General features: G+C 37.3%; 1 protein-coding gene across 5 annotated transcripts in view; it reads right to left on the bottom strand.

Moving 5' to 3' along the window:
• LOC105470844 (fibroblast growth factor 12) overlaps positions 1-12,032 on the bottom strand; it is a 583,980-nt gene that overhangs the window by 232,829 nt on the left and 339,119 nt on the right. The window lies entirely within an intron of this gene.

Genomic DNA, 12,032 nt, shown 5'->3' with positions numbered 1-12,032 from the left:
AAGAAATAACATCTTCATTCTAACAGAAGGAAAGAAGGATAGAACAGATGTTAATTTGCTTATTCAGATGCAAAAGTGCTAAGGAGCTCCCAAATGTGGTGACTTCTCTTTATAGCAGGTAATTCTCATTCAAGATTTTTAATATATATATGAAAATTCTTAAAGAGAAAAAAATACTTATGCACATACACACACAAACATACACAATCTCTCTCGGATGACACTGAATATCTGCTGAGGATGACTTTTCCTGGGAGCCACCACAGGTTTCCCACTTTCGGACTCCGGGGGTGACATTCACTGATGTGTGTGTGAGTGTCACATCCCAAGAATTGTGCAGAGCACCATTTGTACAGATGCACTGAATGGTCAGTTACCTCTGTATTCCTTAGGCACAGAGAGGGTGAAAAGGGACTGTTACGAGGGTCAGGAGAACTTGCCTCATTTCTTAACTCTGTCACTCTCATTTGGGTGACATCTGTTTTTACAATGTCCACATGTATATACAGTAGCAACAGATAGGTAGGTAGGCAGAAATGCAGATATATAGATAGATTTGAGGAAAAGGGAGATGAAATGGCTTTTCAGGAATCAGGTTCATAGACTAAGTTATGAAATTGCTAGTCATATTTAAATGAATTTCAGTGTGGCCGTGGCAGTGAGTGCCTACAATGTCGTGAACACCGTGTGCTGAGGTTCTATGTGAAGTATCAAGTATCTCACTACCATGGAGCTCAGTTAGTATTTATTTATATATAAAAATAATAATATTGTTATGATATATCCTAAATTTATGTCGATGTTTTCTAATTTAAATGAAAGTTTAACATATATATTTTGTTTGTTTCACAGCACACACTTTTAAGGTAGGTAGTATTCAAACTCAGCCCTAATAACTGTAGGGCTTAAAGCAAGAGAACAAATGGAGACTCCCATATCGTATGTTTAATATTTAAATTTATAAATCAAAGTAACTAACTGTCAAATAAAGGATAGTTAGTTTTGCTACTTGAAAATTGTGTTTTCCTAATTCAAACAGATCTCTTGGGCTCCTCAGATCTGATCTTTCACCAAACAAAGCAAGACTGAGCGAATTCACCCCCCAACTCATAGCTCAGACCTCTTCTCTTCCCACTCTGGGCTCCAGTCAACTGACACTGCCAGGGACTCACAGGGATTCACATAGACACAATAGTTTCATGTCCAAGCAACATCCGCCTCTGTCTAACAGCCTTGGTGAACCTTCAGGCCAGGGGCATGTACTCTCTGCCACGCAATTTGCCCTTGGAAGTACTGCCAAGGAAGAGGAGCACACGGCTCCTGGAAGCAGCCTCGGTAATGTCGGGGTAGGAACTTCTGGGATTCCAGAGTGTGGTACAGAATAGGGAAGCCCAGGCTCCAGGTAAACATGTCCCCTTATTCCCATGGACTCCTTGCTGCCACAGACGTGGACATGCCTGGAGAAAGGCCTGAGTGAGTCCAGGACAAAGGCCCCTGCCCAAGAATTAAAACAGTCATTAGTATTCTCATTAAACTATTTTAACATGAAGGTAACTGGGGCTCAGAAAGATTAAGCAACAGCTACTTAGCCCAGTTGCTAGAATATGGTAAGTTTTCAATATGGGGTGAATAAATGAGGAATAAATGACACACACCTAAGTAGTGACATTGTCTCCAACAGGAACACAGTCTTCTCTTTCTCTCTCCAGAGCTAATTCCACAGTTCCAGGCTGACTTCAATACATACGGCTATCCTAGTTTCTCATGGTCTTGAATACTCTTCTTGATAGCTCATTCACTCATACATTTATGTTTATGTTAGTGTGTAATCATACATGTATATACATACATATACACAGTATATGCTAGCTGCAGCTTATCTTGGGAACAAATCTTAAATATGGCTTGCAGAAATTATTAAGTCTCATTTCATTATTTGATTTCCCCTACACAAATTTCATCTGTCATAAGTTCTGGCTGATTTATGACTCAGGAATGCAATACTTATAAACCTCACCATCCAAAACCGCATTCAAATTCCATTAAAAATTACTTTTCTTGTTTTAAAAAAATTTACTGTAAATATAAATTCTGTCTCCCAGCTGGAATCCAGAATAAATATGAATATGAAAGTTAAAGGGAGGCTCTGGTAAAATCATTAGAGTAATTTATGTAATATTTATTATTCTATTTTTCCTTCTACATACAAGGTAATGCATGAATAGAAACAGAGACGTGTCTGAAGAACACAAATTGAAAATGATGAATTGAGTAGGTGAAGAAATCAAACTATTTCTGACCTACCCAATAAAAAGGCAATTGGGAGAGGTAATCTCTGGTAATACAAAGAACACTGGAATTGAAGTCCAAAGCTGGGGAGGCAAAAAATAAACTAAAATTCACTGAACACTTACAATGTTCCAGGTACAGGTATATACTTTATTGTTAAAAGTGTCAAACCTTCGATAAGGTTGACATTCACCTGTCTGTTGCTCCCTTATCTATAATATGAATATCTCTATACATTGTACAATATAAATAACAGTAATATGAACACAAAAAGGGGCAATTGCTAGCAGGGCTGTGCACTGTATTTGAGAAAGAATATAGAGAAATAACCATGGTATTCCTGTCTCACTGCACTGCAAATCCCAGGATCATAATCAGATCCCATTACTATCGTTGAATCACAATGTTCCCTGGCATGCGTGCATCTAGGAGCACCCTACTGAAGAGCTGGTTAATATTCTATTATATCTCACATAAAGAATTCAAATGACATCTCATAGTCGGCCCTTTTATGATTTCACAGAACAGATGTGACAAGTCTAAGACCAGTTAGGGGCTATTTAGAAGCTCAAAATTTTAAGGTTTAGATAAACTAAAAGTATATCTCGCCATCTAGTTATAGGATAGACATCCAAATCTGTCTTCTATTGTTTAAGTTGGGAGAAAGAAAATGGCATGTTAATAAAATAACTGAAAAAGCCAGGTATGCGTCAATAATTTTTAATAAATGTCTAAAAATGGATTTCTTTTTATTATTTCATTCTTGCAATAAAGTAGTATAATTATTTTCAATAAAACAATAACAAAACAGTTTGGATATGGTGACTCAGGCCTGTAATTCCAGTACTTTAGGAGGCCAAGGCCAAGGCTGGAAGATTCTTGAGCCCAGGAGTTGAACATCAGCCTGGGCAACATGGCAAAACCCCATCTCTACAAAAAAAACCCAAATATATATACACACACACACACACACACACACACACATATATATGTATATGTATATATATAAATTATCTGGTTGTGGTGGTGCGTGCCTGTGGTCCCAGCTACTCAGAAGACTGATGTGGGAGGATCACCTGAGCCCAGGCGGTTGAGGCTGCAGTGAGGTGTGATCATGCCACTGCACTCCAGCCTGGGGGACAGAGTGAGACACTGTCTCCAAAAAATAAAAAGTAACAACATAGAAATGTCATGACTTTGAAGTTTGATTATAGCTACTCTTAGTTATTTTATATAATTGAACATACATAAGGCCGGGGGGGAGGGGGTGGCTCACACCTGAATCCCAACACTCTGGGAGGTAAAGGTGGGAGGACTGCTTGAGCCCAAGAGTTTAAGACCAGTATAGGCAACATAAAGAGATCCCCATCTGTACAAAAAATTCAACCAAATAGCCAGGCATGGTGGCATGTGCCTGTAGCCCCAGCTACTTGGGAGGTTGAGGCAGGAGGAGCACTTGAGCCCAGAAGGTCAAGGCTGCCGTGAGCTGTGACCACACTGCTGTTGCACACCAGCCTGGGCGACAAAGCAAGACCCTATCTAAAAAAAAATAATAATACATAAAACGTAAGTGTTTATAAAAATAAGCAAAGACAAAGACAATCCAAATCATTATAATACAATGTAATATCAGCTACAGTAAATGAATCATTATACTGAAGGTATCATAATTTATATTGCATTTTATTTAAAATTTGTGAAGTTATAGAGGTTGACATATGTTAGGTGCTTCTTATTTATTTTTTGTCTACAGAAATATAATTATGTGCTAGATATTTTCTCAGATGTTGTAGAGATCACAATTAGAAATCACATATATATCATGTCCTAACAGAATTCAGACTATTAAGAAAGATGTGTAACTTATAATCACATAAATTCAATACAGTAATACATGGAATAAGAGTTGAAGATAGAATATAGAAGGTAAAATAAAAATTTAAAAATTAACGTCATTTTCTTAAAATTAAAGTCATCATAAATTATATTTTAAAAACATTTCACATTTTGAAAGCAACTTGCTATATGATGCCAGACTGTGGAATTCTATAAATAAGTATTCAAGTTTGAAAAATATATTTTAAAAGATATTCAATTTTTTAAAAAAATGAAACATATGGAAAAGAAGAATAACAAAATAAGCAAAAATTTTCACTATGTCTTATGAAATATAAAGTGGTGCCAAAATTTTGTCACTTATTTCCTGATACTGATGTCTGTGATACCAAATTACTGAAAAAAGGAAGCCAAAAAATAAAAAGGAAACTAAGGTAACCAAGAAAAAAAATAAAAGGATAATCTTACAACGAAACATAATCAATGGCTAACCAATGTGAAAAGACTAAAATTAACAATACATGGCCGGGCGCAGTGGCTCATGCCTGTAATCCCAGTACTTTGGGAGGCCGAGGCAGGCAGATAACCTGATGTCAGGAGTTCCAGACCTGCCTGGGCAACATGGTAAAACCCCATCTCTACTAAAGATGCAAAAATTAGTCAGGCATGGTGGCACATGCCTATAGTCCCAGCTACTCGGGAGGCTGAGGCAGGAGAATCATGTGAACCTGGAAGTTGGAGGTTGCAGCGAGCAGAAAAGACGGCACCACCACACTCCAGCATGGCTACAGAGGGAGACTCCATCTCAAACAACAACAACAACTATACATATTCCACAACCTTCCCCTGAGGTCTGGGACAATCTAGATCAAACAATTCCTCAAGGGGAAGGTTGGGAACAGCATATGTGAATTTTAATGCTATCCTTTCAGCATTAGCATTTCCATTTGTCTATTCTAGATTTTAAAAAAGAAACTAAACATTCCTAATCTTTAATGTTTGATCTAGCAAAATAAAAAGAAGCAAAAAGGGAACAAAAATTTGGATCAACTCAACTTTATTTTGATTCTACTTAAAATTATTTTAAAATCTTTATTTGATACAAAAGGTTAATAAAAAGGCATTCTCTCATTAGTTATTATTAGACCCACTTTTCAAAATGTATAATTTCTACAAGAGTTGATAAATCAGAAGTGCCCAATATAAACTACAATTAGACTAGATGATGGCACAAAAAATCACTTTGAGGAACAAATGGTGAAATAATTATTATATGTCTGATTAAGACCATCACCCATAATATCTGGACAACAACAAGAACTTCCTTTACTTATCATGTTCTAAGTTTCCCTTTTCAATTTTAAAATGTTTAATCTAAACCAAGAATGGCACTATGGTAACCCAGGTATATAAAGAAAGAGCTGTCCTGTAGGCTGACTCATAATCACGGACTTAGTTCACTTAGTTTATGAAAAACATTCAAATGTCCATGGGTTTTCCTTCCTTAGAACACATACAAAATGGCTGTTTAGATTCTAGCACACTACGTGAAAAATGTCAAAATGGAGGGATGAGGGAAAGAGCTTTCATGTCATGTATTTCTGAGTTTCCTTAACTGCTGAGACACGCAGCCATACAGTTTCCCATCTCTATTCATTTATTTGTTGATGTGTTTACCGCCCACACTTACTGCCTATTGAAATTCTTCTCATCTTCTCCGGCCTGGCTCAAATGCCATACTTGGAGTGTGGGGGCTGTGGATACAGCTGAGAGAGAGGATAAAGAGATTGGATGAGATAAGATCTCACGAAGGTACAGTCATTTTAAAGCCATTTAAAGGTGCTCTTGTAAGGAATTGGGAACCTCTGCAAAGGTTTTTATAGGAAAGTAATGTGACATTAAATATGTTTTGAAAAATTCTGTGTGAAGAATAATCAGGGATTCAAGAAAAGGGAGGTTGAGACACCAGGTAGGAGATTTTACAGCATTTCAGGTTGGAACAACAAGCCCCTAAATTATGGCAGGAGGGATGAAGAAAAGGTTATATGAAACAAAAGCTGTTAGCTATGTGATGGCCAGGACTGTGCTAATTCATCTTACTATCCCTTATAGTTCCCAGAAAGTCCTCGGTTAGTACCTGATGAATAAACAATAGAATAAGATGTTACAGAGACAGAGTCAATGAGGCGTGTGACTGACATGAGGAGATGAGTCAAAGATAAGTGGAGTCCCCAGCTTGGCAAACAAGAGGGTCAGTGTCAGAAAACTACCAATATTTGCTAAGTGTCTACTAGGTATCATTAGTAGTGCCGTTGACTAAAAGGGGAAACTCAAGACACAAAGCAGGTTGGGTTCTGGAGGAAGATAATACATTCAAATCAAGGCAAATTGCATTTGAGTTACCAGTGGAACAACTACTGGCAGGCATCTAGCATGGAGTGGAAAATATGGATGAGGAGCTCAGATGTTAATCTGTGGCTCAAAAATAGAGAGGAGACAAGTGAGGTCAATAAAAACGAGCTTATCCAAGGAGAAACCATAGCCAAGCAAAGAGAAAAGCATGAGCCCAAGGAGGACAAAACGATGTACTGTTTGGGGATTAGCAAAATGTATATCTCTTCATTATGATACTTTTCAGACCGTAACAGTGAAATTGTGGACAACAATATGCTCAGAATTCTTAAAATTAACACACAGTAATGCCTTCGAGCATCTAGTTTACATGCTGTGAAATCTACCTGCGAAAGTGCCTGAATCAATTCAGATGAGGTCTAGACCAACTGGAGACTTAATTTAGAATGCAGGCAAAAACATCTCATGAAAATCCTAAGAGTTTGGTTAACGTTAAAAAATAATAAAATCCCTACTGTGAAATTATACAGTTCTTTCCTCAAAGCACATTATCAACAGCAGTTGCAAGGATTATTCACCAAATATCACTATGCAGAGGGATAAAGTCATCTCTTAAAGGCCTCACAGGAATTCTCATCTCGACTGAAGGGATTTTACTCTGGGTTTATCAGACCAAATCTGGATTATTATACTTGATTCCAAGCAACACCCTCTACAGTGATATTGATAAACTGCAGGTGAACAAATCTCCTACATGAAATACAGTTTTCTACTAGGTGCTGTAAATTCTTCATCTCAGATAAATTCTTTCCAAATTTAGGATAGGTAAGTTTGGTGTCCTGATTTTCAGACAAGAAAAGTGAGGATTAGAAAAGTTCAAAACCTGACCATGTCTCTCTGACATGTCAGTTTTTCGATATTACTTCTATAGATGAGCTTAATGCCACCTTGTATCAGAAAGAACTAAGAAACTAAGTGAGACTTAGATGGGAGGCAGACACGGATTGAGGAGCAGGGGAGAGGCAGTGTTGCATAATCAAAGATTTACGTTTACTAAAGCCTTGCTACTGAATGTGTGGGCACCAGGCCGGCAGCAATGATGGTATCGCCTGGGAGGGAATTCCAAAGTCACCCCCCAACTTGCTGAATCAGAATCTGCATTTCACAAGTTTGAGAAGTGCTGATCTGAAGAACTATTACGGAGAGAAGGGATTTGACATTTTTTCCTATGTTTTTATTTTTGCTTCTCAGAAGACTTGAATTAAGAAGATTCCAAAAGACAGATTTTTGAATTAATACTGGGGGAAATCATTTAATAATCAGAGTTGACAACATGTGTCATCCATTGAAGATCATAAGATTCAAGTAGAAAGCTGAACTAAAGCTGTGAGTGGTGGCTCATGCCTGTAATCCCAGCACTTTGGGAGGCAGGTGGGCTGATCACTTGAGGTTGGGAGTTCAAGACCAGCCTGACCGACATGGAGAAACATCTCTACTAAAAATACAAAAATAAAAAGTAAAATAGCCAGGCGCTGGGTATGGTGGCACATGTCTGTAATCCCAGCTACTTGGAAGGCTGAGGCAGGAGAATCGCTTGAACCCAGGAGGTAGGAGGTGTGGTGAGCCAAGATTGCGCCATTGCACCCCAGTCTGGGCAACAAGACTGAAACTCAAGAAAAGAAAGAGAGAGAGAGAGAGAGAGAAAGAAAGAGAAAGAAAGAAAGAAAGAGAAAGAGAGAGAGAAAGCAAGCAAGAGACAGAGAGAGGGAGAGGGAGAGGGAGAGAGGGAGAGGAAGAGAGGGAGGGAGGGAGGGAGGGAGGGAGGGAAGAAGGAAGCAAGCTGAACTACACATGTAATTTGTGGTGTTCTGCATCTCCTCTAACCCACGACCTTTTTAAGATAAAGGCCTTTTTTTTCTCTCTATTGACCCATACTTCAGTACTAGACAGATTAGAAGTAGACAATGGATGTTTGTCAAATAATTGAAAATGTAAATGAATGCACAGTGGTGATGCAGTCAGTGAGTTCAAATATGAAGTTACATTGCCTGTGAAGTTTTCTACAATATTAAGACTCTGTGATTATAATGTTAATGGGGTATAGGTTTGCTTTTTAATTCTATCTATATGTGGGATAGAGCAGAATCACAACATTTCACCTAACAAACTCGAATTTCCCAAAAGTTCATAGTGTATGTGAAGATGGCTCTATTTATGAGTATTCATAGAGCACTGCTGAGTGCCTTTCACTCTCCCTCTCCACCAGGAGTGATAATCTGCATTTACCATGCTTTGTTAGGCCTATGTCATTGGTAAGGTGACTCATCCAACAAATATATTTGATGTGACATCTGCGTGTCAAGCAACATGCTAGGCTTTGTTCTTTACCATGTTCTACATAAGGACTAAACTCAAGAAATGACTTTATTAGCACCCTGTTCTAATCAAACAGTAAACTAGCCAGTGATTCAGTAGAATCCTACATTCACTCTCAACTCATATGTAAAGAGGGAGAAATAATCCTAAAGGAGCTCTCCAAATTGTTTTTGTAAAAGCTTCCTCATGTTTGATACACACTATGAGGTGGCCTCTAACTGACTCTTAGGACACTTTCCTCAAAAAGAAAAAGCCCTTCTCGTGGTTAAAACTGATTTTGTATTATACTTCAAATTCAGGGAGGAGGCCAAGCTCCTTTTTGGTGAAGTAACATGATCAATGGTACAAAAGATAAAACTGAATTTTCCTGTGTGTATTGTAATCATACTGCACAGATAAAGGAAATGGGGGAAAAAAAGAAAAAGGTCAAATACCAATAACACCTATGGAAGTAGGTAATGTGGATAATATACATAAATTAAACTCACAGAAACTCTAAGATATCATTTTAGGATATATTTTAATCATATCCTTCCTTATCAAGTCTTCTACTATTATCACTAATAAGCATAAAGTAATTTCACAAACTGCCCATAATATTAAACGTGATGATTCTAAGAAAATGTCAAGACTGATATTTAGTAAATGTTGTCTTTTTTAAAATTTCCATAATTGATGAAGTCCTGGTGGAAAACATATCTAAAAGTTATTTTCCAAGTCTGGGAAATCTAAAAACTTGATAATTAAGGCATGATTTGCCTCTCCACAAAAATTCCAATCAGTTCCCATGGCATCCTATACCTTACCACATTTCTATTGCTTAAAACTGTACTGCAATATGACATTACACATTAACCTACTCAGACATAAAGTCTCCAACTTTCACTCAAAATCACATGGTTCCTTTCCTGTCTGTTTTTTAAAAATTGTTATATTATCTTTGAGACTACGCTAGTAAATAAATGTGTTTGCCATTAAAACAAATACTAGTTCCACTATTTTATTAAATTCCTCTGGGGCTGAGGTCCAAACTTCTGTAATGGTCTACCTTGAAGGCCTGTCAAAGTGCTAGAAACTAAAATAAGGAAAATTTAGAAATACAGTCAATTTGTGTCCCATTGAATGAATCTAAGAACAAATAAAGAATACACAACAGAGAAGCTAATAAAAATATATTTGTTGAATTTGTGATATTCCATTTAATATATATCAAATCTTCTAGAACTTCATATCAAACATCATTAAGCCATTTTCTTATATCTGACATACAGATATCTTGGAATACATATGCCTGTCCTCCCTGAGTATCAGCACCATAAATATACATCAAGAATAATAAATCTGAAAGGAATTTCGGAAATCATTGATAGTAACCCCTTTATGCTGAAAATAAGGAAACTAAGTGGAAGAGAAGAAAAACGACTTCCCCAAGGTCACTAGGACTCTGACTCCAAGTCCAGTATTTTTTCTCTGACATCATCTTACCTTAGACTGAATCAAAAGCCTCTTTTATTTATATCTTCTTTTTAAAAAGGTTGGGTTTCAAACCAAGCAAGAGAATAAATACAGAGAACTGTAGCATACACAGAAGACTCATTTAATGCTGCTATCAATAACCTTAAAATAAGAGAAAAGAAGAAAAACCAATGAGGTAATCAAGAGTTGACAGAAAGAACCTTTTTCATTAAACCCAATCAATACTGTATTTCCCCATCACTTAGCACTTCACCAAAGAAAGTGAAACCAGAGTGAATATGTTCCCTCAAGGGTATTTAACACTAAAATGACTTGTTGGTCTCAACTGTAAATGTAAGGACCAGACATGACGAAATCAGAGATCGATGGAAAGGTTATTCCTCATTAACCTTACATTAAGAAACCTGAGCCAGTCAAAATAGAAGTGGGCCCTTTTCCAAATTTGCTGCACCACCCACTCCTTCTAGGTTTCTGGGGCAAAGACATAAATTCATATAAAGACGCTCCTTCTTTCAGCTTTCCCACAGAAACTGCCCCCTGCATCAGTGGGTGCTCTGGTAAGAAAGAGGTAAAGTTTGAAGGTGTTAGGCAAAGTAAATACTAAGTATAAGAAGGGATGGCCATTAGGAGTTGGGTTGGGGAATAAGTAAAGACATAACGTTCTCAGTATTTATCTAACAGCTATATATCAAATTAAACTGGAGTAACAATATTTTTGGAATTTCAAATGAATATCAAATAATATCAAATATTCAAATAATATCAAATGAAGAGATATTTGTATTAGCCAAAAATATTGATTTATTTTCTTTCCCAACATTTTCATATATATGCAGAAATTCCCTCAGAGCCTGACTAGTACTGATGCCATGAGCACATTAGTCACCATTGGAATTAATTTCGTTTTGATGAATTATTTCTGATCACCTACTATGTAGAAAGCATTGAAATGACAGGACCCTTGCCCTCCAGGAACTCACTCTCCAGCTGCAGAGACAAAGAGGTACTTACAGAGCAATTATAAGACAAGACAGACTAACTGCAGACAACAGTGCAGGGTACAAAGCCTGGGGCAGGCAGTGATTCATTCTACCTGGAAGGATCTGCGAAGATCTGGCAGAAGAGATGGGAGTTGAGCTGGGCTTTGAAGAATGGGCAGGACTGCAGCAGAGTGGATAAATGAGGGGTTGTCTCTGGGTAAGTGAAGGATAGGTGTGGAGGTTAATGGCATCCCTCGTGGAGAAATAAAAACATCTATAAACTAAAAGAACTGAAATGGACAGATGCAGTAAATGTTCTATGAATGTCAAGAAGGTTTGGGTCAGCTAGAGTAGTATGTGGGGAAGGGTGGAGAAAGAACCTTGATTGTGGAGCCTATTCATATTGATGATACAATAATAATCTGTCTGCTCTTAACCAGGCATTGAGCCCACACATGTATTTTTAAAAGACAGATTGTGGCTAATTTTTTTTAAATTAAGAAATTACTGTTTTTCTTGAAATATAGACATTAAAGGAGGAACGGTCCAAAATAATACAGCAAAACTATAACTTGGAACACAGTAACGCAAATCAGGCAAGAGTTAACAAATCTTAATTATATACCACCTTACACAAAAGAAGACAATGATTTCTCAGTATTTCTACATCCCACTCCGAAGCACATGATATACAAATACTCAATAGGTGTCTAGCAACATAAC

Source organism: Macaca nemestrina, chromosome 2 (genome assembly GCF_043159975.1).
Source record: "Macaca nemestrina isolate mMacNem1 chromosome 2, mMacNem.hap1, whole genome shotgun sequence".
NCBI classification, from domain to species: domain Eukaryota; kingdom Metazoa; phylum Chordata; class Mammalia; order Primates; family Cercopithecidae; genus Macaca; species Macaca nemestrina.
This window is presented reverse-complemented; position numbering and strand designations above follow the sequence as displayed.